Consider the following 12833-nt stretch of genomic DNA (forward strand, 5'->3'; position numbering starts at 1 on the left):
TAGTTGTTCTTTTGAGAAGTGTCTGTTTAGTTCATTAGACCATTAATTAATTGGGTTATTTGATTTGGGGGTATAAAGTGTTTTGAGTTCTTTTTCTATTCTAGGTATTAAATCCTCTATTAGAAGAGGAGCTAGGAAAAATTTTCTCCCATTCTGTGGGTTCTATCTTCATACTCCTAATTTTTTCCTTTGTTGTGTGTTTTAATTTGATACTGTTCCATTTATTAACTCTTGGCATTATTTCCTGAACTTTTAGGGGTTCTATTGAGGAGATCATTACTTGTACCTAAAAAGCTGAGTTGTTGACCCTATGTTTTCCTCTAGAAGTTGCATAGTTTGTGGCCTAAGTCCTATATCTTTGAACCATTTTGTGTTGATTTTTCGTGCAGGGTGAGAGGTAAGGGTCTCATTTTTTCTGCTACATATGGATAACCAGTTTTCCCAGCAGCATTTGTTAAAAAGCCTGTCTTTTCTCCAAAGTGTATTGTCTTTTCTCCAAATTTTTGTTAGGGATTCGATAGACTCTATCTATGTGGGTTTGTCTCTGAGCCTTCTATTCTGCACCACTGGTCTGTTACCATGCAGTTTCTGTTATTATAATTCTGTATTCTAATTTGAAATCAGGTATGTGATGCCTTTAGCATTGATTTTTTGTTGTAAAATTGCTTTGGCTATTCTGGGTCTTTTATTCTTCCAAATGAATTTTAGGACTATTTTTTCTAGTTCTGTGAAGAATGTTATTGGTATTTTAATGGGTGTTGCTTTGAATCCGTATATTGCATTTTAACAATATTAATTCTGCTTATTGATGAAAATGTGAAATCTTTCCATCATTTGAGGTCTTCTTCAATTTCTTTCTTCAGTGGTTTTTAGTGTTCATTGTAGAGTTGTTTTTACCTCCTCAGTTAGATTTATTTCTAGACATCTTATTTTATTTTTTTAGGCTATTATGAATGGAATTAGAGAAACATTCTGTTGCTGATGAGCCTGGAGATACAGTTTTGATTTCAATTCCAAATGGACCTCATAGTATATTTTCTCTGTGCCTTCCTTGACCGAAATTATTGGGATTGATGCTGTGCATGCTGTGTTGGAGCCTAGGGGTTTGATTTCTCCATAGGTTTTGCAAGAGTGGGGTCCTTCTGGTAGTTCAGGCAGAAGTATTTTGGGTGCAGTTTCTGTGGTTACTCCTCCCATCTTGTCAGCGATGTGCACTCTGAAAGGGTGTGGGAACGACCTGTGATGAGGTTCCTCATAGGTGCTGCATCCTTAACTATCATGTTACTTCTTTCTACTATTGCTAATGACATGAATGTCCAGGAGTGGGACTTTAGACTTCTATAGCTTTTCCCACTTGTAACTGGGCCATCAGTTGAGGGTTATCTCCTCTACTCTAAGTTGAATTATCCACCAGGGTTCAATTAGGGTTAGGCTGTGGCTGGAGTAAGCCACATTTTCTCTCAACTGAACTCTGAGAGAAATCAAACAATCACACAATATGCTTGAAGTCCTGGGATTTATCCCCTGCAGCACTCAGGATAAAACAAGCAACAGTAACAACAATATAAAAGCAAATACCATAAAATCCCATGAATAGCAACAATAAGTACATCACCAATAACATTAGAAATGAAAGGGGCAAAAATAATCTAGAACACAGTCACTAAGTACCTAGGAATTGCAAGTCAAAACCACAATAAGTTATTGAAATGGAGTAAATACGTTATATACATTCACGAATATGTCAGAATGAACCCTACAGTTATCTAAAATTATACTGCACCAATAATAACATAAAAATGATATCACCTCATCCCAGCAAGAATGGCTGCCATCAAAAAGGTGAAAGAAAACAAATGCTGAAAAAGATGTAGAGAAAGGGAAGCACACGCATACTGTTTGTGGGAATAGAATTTAGTTCATCCATAAGGAGAACAGCATGGAGGTTCCTCAAAACATTAAAAATAGAATGACCTTTTACTTTATATTAGGTAGAGGGGAGTGAAGTGTAAGAAAGTGGTATGGGGAAGGAATGATAGTAGAGTGAAAAGACATAATTACCTCATGTACTTGTATGACTGCATGACCAATATGATTTTGAAATATGTATAATCAAAAAAATGAGAGATTATACTCTATTTATGTATGATCTATCAAAATATATAAATGCACTGTTATGTACAACTAATCAGAACAAATAAAAAATAAAATAAAAAAAATTTAAAAAATAGGACAGCCATGTAATACAGCAATCCTTCTACTGGATAAAGTTCCACAGGAAATAAATTCAATACATTGAAGGCACATCCTCTTCCCCATGTTCATTTGGGAACTACATATAATAGCCGTGAAATGAAATTCAACTGAGAAAGAAAGAAAATGGTGTACAGATATACAAGGAAATGCAGTTCTCCCATGAAAGAATGAAATCCTGTAATTTGTGATAACACAGATGGAACAGGAGAGTATTATGTTAAGTAAAATAGCCAAGCAGAGAGAGTGAGTGTATCACATGACCTTACTTTTATGTTGAATCTAAAGAGATTGATTTCATAGTTGGGAGTAGAATAGACCAGAGGCTAGGAAGAGCCAGGGATGGAGGAAGGGTGAGGTGGGGTTGATGTGTGGGCACTAAGACATAGTTACACAGGAACATGAATTTCTAGGGTGCTCTTGTATATTAGGTTGATAGATTATAATAATGTACAGTACATTTCAAGAAGATAGAAGAAAGGATTTTGAAAGTTTTCATCAAATGATAGGTGTTTAAGGAGGTGATGTGTTTAATGTGATTTAAGCATTACACAAGGTGCACATGTATCAAAACACTAATCAGTCCCTGTTTATATGTACAATATTTATACTTCTGTTTCAGTTTTAAAATGAAAAAAACTTAAAAAATATTAAGAGACATGACTTATGGGGGTCATTTTTACATTCTTATGCTGTGTTGTTTTTGATATCTCTCAGTAGAAGTTGGTTTCCTTCAGTTCCTGCATCTCATTTTCAGTCTTATTTAGCATAGGATCAATTCTTCATGTTCCTTTAATTACATTTTTATGTTATAAAGAAATAAAATTTAAATATTAATCATCTATCTTGTCACTGATAATTCTGTATTACCACATCACAGATTTCAGAGTTTGTCTGTAATAAGAACTGGTGTTACCTTAACAACCACATGGAAAATAACAAAATATTTCAGAATACTATGCAGTGGAAAAAGCATAATGCAAATAATGTAGGAATCATAGTCTCCTTTTTTTTTGAGTATACATATGCACATAGAAAAGTGGTTGCTCATGTAACTAAGTGGGAGGTTGTATTATAATTTTCAATATGAGGGATGAAGAAATACTTGAAGGGAACCTAGAGTTTCAAGTTCTGCATGCTGAGATTGCACTGTCCACAGATTCTCAATTGGAAATGCCCACTGGGCAATTGAAAAGAACATCCATGGCTTTAAACAGGTAAATGGATAAAGAAAATTAGGTATATATACATAATGGTATATTTCTCAGCCATAAAAGAATAACTTTAAGACATTTGCCAATAAATGAATGGATCTGGAGATTATCATGATAAGTGAAATAAGCCAATCCTGAAAATCCAGAAATCAAATATTCTCTTTAATATATGGATGCTAACACACAAAAAGGGGTGGGGGAAGAATGGAAATTTAGTGGATTAGATAAGACAGAGGAATGATTTGGACATAACTTCCCCTTGTTCATACATGAATACAACACCAGTGAAACTCCACATCATGTATAACCACAGTAATGGGATTCTAATTAGAATAAGATATACTCCACGTATGTACAACATGTCAAAATACACTCAACTGTCATGTATACCTAAAAAGAACAAATGTAAAAACTAAATAAATACAAGTAAATACAGAATGAAAGCTTTAAAAAAGAGCAGCTGAGAGCTCTGAAGAAAGATCTGGCCTTCAGATAAAGTAGTGAGGTCAGGAGACTATATGAAAGGAATGGATTTGAATATCATCACTTAGAGGGACAACTAAAGAAATGAATAGACCAAGGCAAGAAACCATCTATGTCATGGGGGTGCTACAGTTTTAAAAATGGATAGTTGCTAACCTTCATTTGTAAGTGGGAGAAAATGAGAAGAATCTTCAGTCTCTGATCTTTCACAGCCTTAACAGCTGGTCCAGTGGGTGGCAAGGAAAGTTGGTGAACTTCATAGCTTTTAGTATGCAAATAAGTCATAATGTCATTATTTCCATCAAATTGTCATGGGGATACAATAAATCATACAAGGACCTTCAGCAAAGTCAACAAACAGAGAAGCAACCTTAAAAACTAAAATTTTCTGACAGCCTCTTCCTTTATGCCCCATCCTGGGTCAATAAATTCTGTGTGTCCTGGACTAGTTAATTACAGGTGAACATAAAATTGTCAATGACAGGATTGCACAAGAAGTTAGAAAACTTTTGACAGAACAGGGAATAAAAGTGTAGACATGAAAATAAATAAAGGGTGTAGGAAAGTTAAAAGGTAGAATGATGACAGAATTTTTGCAGGAATATTATGTAGGAGACTCTAAAGGTTTTCTGGGAGATTGACCTATTGGGAAGTTATTGAGTATTAATCTTAAGATTATGGAGCAATATTTTTAAATGATACCAGTGTAAAAGCAGATTTGAGAAAAAAATTAAAGACCTAGGAATAACTTAATAATATAAGAACTGGAGAGCACATAAAATGTAGCTTTTATATAGGGTTTTCCATCATCACCTGGGAAAGACAGAGGAGGGCAAAGTCAGTTCTCTAAGACCACCTTCCCTCCTTCGCTACTCAGATAAACCTCCTTCCCTTTACCTATTGAATAATTATGTAGTATGCTACTTCAACTCAAGTTCCCATGGTGAGGCAAAACTGTATTCCAAAATTAATAATCACTAATAATATTAATGTAAAAATTATGTTAAAAGCCCTTCTCACACAAGGGAATTTTCTTCCACCAAAGGGCCCTTCCTAGGGCTCCATCCATATCTCTGTTTCTCAGGCTATAGATGAAGGGTTTCAGCATGGGAACCCCCACTGTGTACTTCAGAGCCATGACAGTATGTTTCACAGTTGAATTATTACCTGATGGACATAAGTACAGACCAATGACTGTCCCATAGAAGAGCAACACCATAGAGAGGTGGGAACCACAGGTGGAGAGGGCCTTACAGATACATCAAGCGGAAGGGACCTTGAGAGTAGAGGACACGATCCTTGTGTAGGACACAAGAATGAGTAACAATGGTATGACAACAATCCTGTAATAAATATCACCAGCACATTAACATGAGGGTCAGAGCAGGCCAGCTTCAGCAGGGTGGAAATTTCACAGAAAAAGTGTGGGATCACATTGTCTGCACAGAAGGACAGTCTGGGAATGAGCAGGGTGTGCAACAAGGAATAGATTGTGGACAGCACCCAGGACAGCACCACTACAGACAGACACCTTGGGGCTCATGATGGTGGTTTAGTGCAGGGGGAAGCAGATGGTCTATAGTGGTCATAGACCCTGCCATGAAGATGAAATTCCCAAGGTCTCCAGAAAATAGAAATAAATTTGGGTCAGGCAGCCTGCATAGGGGATGCATGGAACTTGACTCTCCATGTTCTGTAGTAATTTGGGCATTGTGAAAGAGGGAAAGCAGATTTCAGAGAAAGACAAGATGCTGAGAAACAAATGCGTGGGTGTGTGGAGATGAGAGTCCAGGCAAAAGAGGATGATGATAAAGAGGTTTCCCTTATCATGTGGCAAGATACATGGTCAGCAGTAAGGCATAGAACAGGTATTAGTGTTCTGACTGGATGGTCAGGTCCAGGAGGAGGAACTCTGAGCTGAGAGTTTGGATTTTTCCCATTGTAATCTGTCTCCAATACCTTTTAGGGAAATTAGCCCTATAAAAATCCTTGTGACAATGATTGTTTTCTCTGATACACAGTCTTTACATGTTCTACAGTAATTGATCTCACTATCATCATAATAAGTATAATCTTAGATGTGTCCTTAATCTCTATGATCATTTATTACTTTTTGTCATATTTTAAACATGTTTGAGTAGTCCATTCTTTCCTAAATTTTAAACATGTTTGAGTAGTCCATTCTTTCCTAAATACGTATTTCTTAGTTTCTATCACTAAAGGAGAGTTGGGTTTTCTGTTACATCTCTCCCTGCTTATCATAACCAATTGTAATTGGTGTCTGCTATATAACATCTTATAGGGTGATGTTCCTCAAAAATATTTGTAAACCCTATCCTCTTTTAATTCTTTGTATAACCCCAAGAAAATCTCATCTATGACAAATACTTAGATTATCATTAAAACTCAGGTAGAGACACCTCTCTCACCCACAAAACTCTGTGTGCCATTGCTTGATGGATCATCTTCCCTTCGATGTATCACAGGCGTCGGCGTCCTAAGCTCAACAGGTCCCTAATGAAACTGAACATGTTGTGTTGGCATCCATACTACTCTCCTCCTCTTCTCTCTCATGTTTCTGTAAATAATGGAGGATCTGATCAGAAAACTGTGAACTTTCTTCCTTCCATTCTTCTCTGTCACCATCAACTCCAGTTGTATGTGTCACATTTCCTATATTCTACATTTCATTCCTCTGCTGCCCCCCCACTCCTTATCACAAAACCGCATTCATAGACCTTGATAATTTTATAACACCTGGATTATGTAAGTACTCCTGGTGAGACTCAAGTCATGTCCCTGTTTTCATACCTTAAATACCTTTCTCCTTCAGTGTGCTTCATTCACACTGTGTCATTCTGAGATGGAAATCAGATCATCTCTCCTGCTTCATTCTTCAGGATATTATCATTGCTCTTAAGATAAAAGTGAAGTTCCTTTGAAGGGTACAAATGGTGCTTCATTACCTCAGCCATGTCTACCTCCACAGTCTCATCTGACCCCCAAGTGATACAAGCCTTCCATTCTCCAGCAGTGCTGGACTGAAAATCATAATTTATTGCCTCTAGAATTTCATACTTGGTGTTCCTCCAACCTATCTCTTTCTCCCCTCTGCTTCCTCTTTCATTTAGCTTATCCTGATTTATCTTTCATGTACTTTGGATGACACTTATGAAACTAAACCTCCATTGTACCCCACCCTTGGTGAGTTGTGTTGCTGTTTGCACAGCATCCAATTCTCATCCCATAGCAGTGAATTCCCTTATTACAGGTTGATGACTGACTTTCCACCAGATTGTGAAGTCCACACAGGAAAGGCCATGTTGGTCTCATGCCTGCAACAGGGCAGCACCTGTCATGGTGCCTGATGTGGCCAATGCTTCATTAGTATTTTTTGGCTGTCCATCAGGACGTGACAGATTCCTTCAACTTTAAGGGCAGAAAACTCCCATTAACTAAAAAACCACCATTCTAAAATCCTCTCAGAGTACAAATTCACTAGACTTCACCACATAGCACTAAATTTTGACACTCTGTTACCAACTTCAAAGATGTAATTTTATGTTTATTAAAAAAATTAGGGTATTTAGAAGTACTACATGTTTCAGTCAGACCAATGACTTAAACATCTTTATATATATATATATATATATATATATATATATATATTTCTTATTATAGACAAATGAGATACATGTTTTTTCTCTGGTTGTACATGAAGTAAAGACATACAACTTGTGTAATCATACATTTATGTAGAGTAATGGTGTTTGATTCATTCTGTTATTTTCTCCCCCCAACCCTCCCGCCCCTCTTCTCCCTCTGTACAGTCCCTCCTTCGTCCATTCTTGCCCCCCTTCCACCTGCCCATTATGTGTCGTCATCCACTTATCAGCAAGATCATTCATCCTTTGTTTTTTTGAGATTGGCTTATCTCACTTAGCATATTATCCAGTTTCATCCATTTGCCTGCAAATGCCATAATTTTATTATTCATTATGGCTGAGTAATATTCCATTGTATATATATACCACAGTTTCTTTATCCATTCATCAACTGAAGGACATCTAGGTCGGTTCCACAATCTGGATATTGTGAATTGAGCAGCTGTGAACATTGATGTGGCTGCATCTCTGTAGTATGTTGATTGTAAGTTCTTTGGGTATAGGCCAAGGAATCGGATAGGTGGGTCAAATAGTGGTTCCATTCCAAGATTTCTGAGGAATCTCCACACTGCTTTCCAGAGTGGCTGCACTAAATTGTAACCCCACCAGCAATGTATGAGTGTACCTTTTTCCCCATATCCTCTCCAACACTTATTGTTGCTTGTCTTCTTGATAATCACCATTCTAAATGGGGTGAGATGGAATCTTAGGGTAGTTTTGATTTGCATTTCTCTTATTAGTAGAGATGTTGAACGTTTTTTCATATATCTGTTGATTGCTTGTAGATCTTCTGTGAAGTGTCTGTTCATTTCCTTAGCCCATTTGTTGATTGGATTATTTGTTTTCTTGGTGTAGAGTTTTTTGAGTTCTTTATTCTGGAAATTAGTTCTCTATCTGAAGTATGAGCGGCAAAGATTTTCTCCCACTCTGTAGGCTCTCTCTTCACATTACTGATACTTTCCTTTGCTGAGAGAAAGTTTTTTAGTTTGAATCTATCCCAGTTATTGATTCTTGCTTTTATTTCTTATGCTATGGGAGTCCTGTTAAGGAAGTCTTATCCTAAGTTGACATGTTGAAGATTTGGACCTACTTTTTTTTCTTTAAGTTGAAGGGTCTCTGGTCTGATTCCGAGGTCCATTTTGAGTTGAGTTTTGTGCAGTGTGAGAGATAGAGGTTTAGTTCCATTCCTTTGCATATGGATATCCAGTTTTCCTAGCACCATTTGTTGAAGAGGCTATCTTTTCTCCATTGCATGTTTTTGGCATCTTTGTCTAGTATGAGAAAATTGTATTTATTTGGATTTGTGTCCATGTCTTGTATTCTGTACCATTGATCAACCTGTCTATTTTGGTACCAATACCATGCCATTTTTGTTACTATTGCTTTGTATATAGTTGAAGATCTGGTATTGCGATACCTCCTGCTTCACTCTTCCTGTTAAGGATTGCTTTCGCTATTCTGGGTTTCTTATTCTTCCAGATGAATTTCATGATTGCTTGCTCTATTTCCTTAAGGTATGTCATTCGGATTTTAATTGAAATTACATTGAATCTGTATAGCACTTTTGGTAGTATGGTCATTTTGACAATATTAGTTCTGCCTATCCAAGAACATGGGAGATCTTTCCATCTTCTACGGGTTTCTTTAATTTCTTTCTTTAGTATTCTGTGGTTTTCTTTGTAGAGGTCTTTCACCTCTTTTGTTAGATTGAATCCCAAGTATTTTATTTTTTTCGAGGCTATTGTGAATGGGGTAGTTTTCCTAACTTCTCTTTCTGAAGATTCATCACTTATGTATAAAAATGCATTAGATTTATGAGCATTGATCTTGTAACCTGCTACTTTACCGAATTCACTTATGAGTTCTAAAATCTTTCTGCTGGAATTTCCTGGTTCCTCTAAATATATAACCATGTCATCAGCAAATAGGGATAGTTTGAGTTCTTCTTTTCCTATTCATATCCATTTAATTTCTCTGGTCTGTCTAATTGCTCTGGCTAGAGTTTCAAGGACAGTGTTGAATAGAAGTGGTGAAAGAGGGCATTCCTGCCTTGTTCCGTATTTTAGGGAGAATTCTTTTAGTTTTTCATCATTTAGAATGATATTGACCATGGGCTTAGCATAGATGGCCTTTACAATGTTAAGGAATGTTCCCTCTATCCCTTTTTTTTCCAGTGTTTTGAGCATGAAGGGATGCTGTATTTTATCAAATGCTTTTTCTGCATCTAATCATATGATTCTTGATTTTAAGTCTATTGATATGGTGGATTATATTTATTGATATCCAGATATTGAACCAGCCTTGCATCCCTGGCATAAAACCCACTTGATCGTGGTGCACTATGTTTTTAATATATTTTTGTATGCGATTTGCTAAAATTTTGTTGATAATTTTTTTCCTCAGTGTTCATTAAGGATATTGGTCTGAAATTTTCTTTCCTCGATGTGTCTCTGTCTGGTTTAGGTATCAGGGTGATATTGGCTTCATAGAATGAGTTTGGGAGGGCTCCCTTCTCTTCTATTTCATGGAATACTTTGAGGAGTATTGGAACGAGCTCTTCTTTAGAGGGTTTGTAGAACTCGGCTGAGAACCCATCTGGTCCCCGACTTTTCTTTGTCGGTAGGATTTTGATGACTTCTTCCATTTCATTACTTGAAATTGATCTATTTAAATTGTGTATGTCCGCCTGGTTCAGTTTAGGTAATTCACATGTCTCTAGAAACTTGTTGATGTCTTTGAGATTTTCTGTTTTGTTGGAGTATAGATTTTCAAATAACTTCCTATTACGTTTTTTATTTCACTTGTGTCTGTTGTGATATTTCCTTGTTCATTACGAATTTTAGTAATTTGAGTTTTCTCTCTCTTTCTCTTTGTTAGTGTGGCAAAGGGTTTATCAATTTTGTTTATTTTTTTCAAAGAACCAGCTATTTATTTTGTCAGATTTTGTATTGTTTCTTTTGTTTCAATTTCATTGATTTCAAGTCTGATTTTAACTATTTCCTGTTTTCTACTACTTTTGGTGTTGCTCTGTTCTTTTACTAGGGCTTTGAGCTGTAGTGTTAAGTTATTTATTTGTTTATTATTTCTTCTTTTATTGAATGCGCTCCATGAAATAAATTTTCCTCTAAGTACTGCTTTCATAGTGTCCCAGAGATTTTGATATGATGTGTCTTTGTTCTTGTTTACTTCTATGAATTTTTTATTTCCCTCCTGATGTCTTCTGTTATCTATTCATCATACAATAAGATATTGTTTAATCTCCAGGTGTTGGAGTAGTTTTTTTTTTCTGTCATTTATTTCTAATTTCAATCCATTATGATCTGATAGAATACAAGGTAGTATCTCTGTCTTAGTATTTGCTAACATGTCTTTATGGCATAAAATATGGTCTATTTTAGAGAAGGATCCATGTGCTGCTGAGAAGAAAGTGTATTCCCTCTTTGTTGGATGAGTTATTCTACATATGTCCATTAAGTCTAAATTATTGATTGTGTTATTGAGTTCTATGGTTTCTTTGTTCAATTTTTGTTTGGAGGATCTGTGCAGTGGTGAGAGAGATATGTTAATATAACCTAGTATTATTGTGTTGTGGTCTATTTGATTTCTGGAATTGAGAAGGTTTTGTTTGACATATATGGATGAGCCAGTATTTCGGTCATAGATATTTATGATTGTTGATAAATCATAATTTTATGCCTTCCTTAAGCAGTATGAAATGTCCTTTATAATTCCTTCTGACTAACTTTGGCTTGGAGTCCACATTATCTGATATGAGGATGGATGCCCTGGCTTTTTTGCAGAGTCCATGTGCATGGTATGATCTTTCCCTTCCTTTCACCTTCAGTCTGTGTGTATCTTTCTATGAGATGAGTCTCTTGCAGGTAGCATGTTGTTGGATTTTCTTTTTAATCCAATCTGTCAGTCTCTGTCTTTTGATTGAGAAGTTCAGGCCATTCACATTCAGGGTGATTATTGAGATATGATTTGTATTCCCAGTCATTTGGCTCATTTTTGTTTTTTGGCATGACTCGGTTTCTCCTTTATTTGGCTGTTCCTTTAGAATAGTTCCTCCCTTTGCTGATTTGCTTCTTTGTTTTTCATCTCTTCCTCATGGAATATTTTGCTGAGAATGTTCTGTAATGCTGGCTTTCTTTTAATAAGTTCTTTTAGCTTTTGTTTATCATGGAATGATTTTATTTCATCGTCAAATCTGAAGGTAAGTTTTGCTGGGTATAAGATTGGTTGGCATCTGTTTTCTTTCAGGGTTTGAAAAACTTTGTTCCAGGCCATTCTAACTTTTAAGATCTGGATTGAAAAATCTGCTGATATCCATATTGGTTTTCCCCTGAAGTATTTGATTCTTTTCTCTTGCAGCCTTTAAAATTCTGTCTTTATTTTGTAATTTAGGTATTTTCATTATAATGTGCCTGGTGTGGGTCTGTTGTAATTTTGTATATTTGGATTCCTATAAGCCTCTTGTACTTGATTTTCCATTTCATTCTTCAGATTTGAAAATTTTCTGATATTATTTCATTGAATAGGTTGTTCATTCCTTTGGTTTGTTTCTCTGTGCCTTCCTCAATCCCAGTAATTCTTTTTTTTTTTTTTTTTAGGATAAACTAACATGCATTTATTTATGCAGTGTTGGGGATAAATCCCAGGACTTTGTGCATGCTGGCCAGTGCTTTACCACTGAGCTCTGCCTCCAGCCAAAGAGATTACTATTTTTAAAAATATATTTTCAAAACAGAGACTTTAGTCAATCCTTATTTGTTGAGGGCCATCTTGGACAAGATGGCGCCTGGCAGTGAGCCATAGGGAACTGGCTACCAAAATAAGGAAGTACCCAAAAAGGTTGCTTGCCTGCTAGTTCCTTGGAGACTTATGACGTGTTAACGCCAGGCTCTAGGATTGGATATCTAATATCGTGCCGCATGTGGACAGCTCGTGATTCATATATTGCTATGCTGACATTCCTCTACATGCTCTCCTGCATGAGGGAAAGCTTTGCTATAATTGGCTGATAAGCTAGGAGCCTGGGGGAGGAGAGAGGGAGAGGGTAGAAGAAGGGAGATAGTGGCAGAACAAAGGAGGCAGAAAAACAGGGAGGACGCAGTAAATCTGGTCAACTAAAGATTGGTGGTGCCTCCTTTCTCCGTGCTGGTTCCGCTGGATGGAACACTTATTAAGCAATTTTTGAATGCTAGAAAGATTTGAG

The sequence above is a fragment of the Sciurus carolinensis genome, chromosome 3 (genome assembly GCF_902686445.1).
Source record: "Sciurus carolinensis chromosome 3, mSciCar1.2, whole genome shotgun sequence".
Classification (NCBI taxonomy): domain Eukaryota; kingdom Metazoa; phylum Chordata; class Mammalia; order Rodentia; family Sciuridae; genus Sciurus; species Sciurus carolinensis.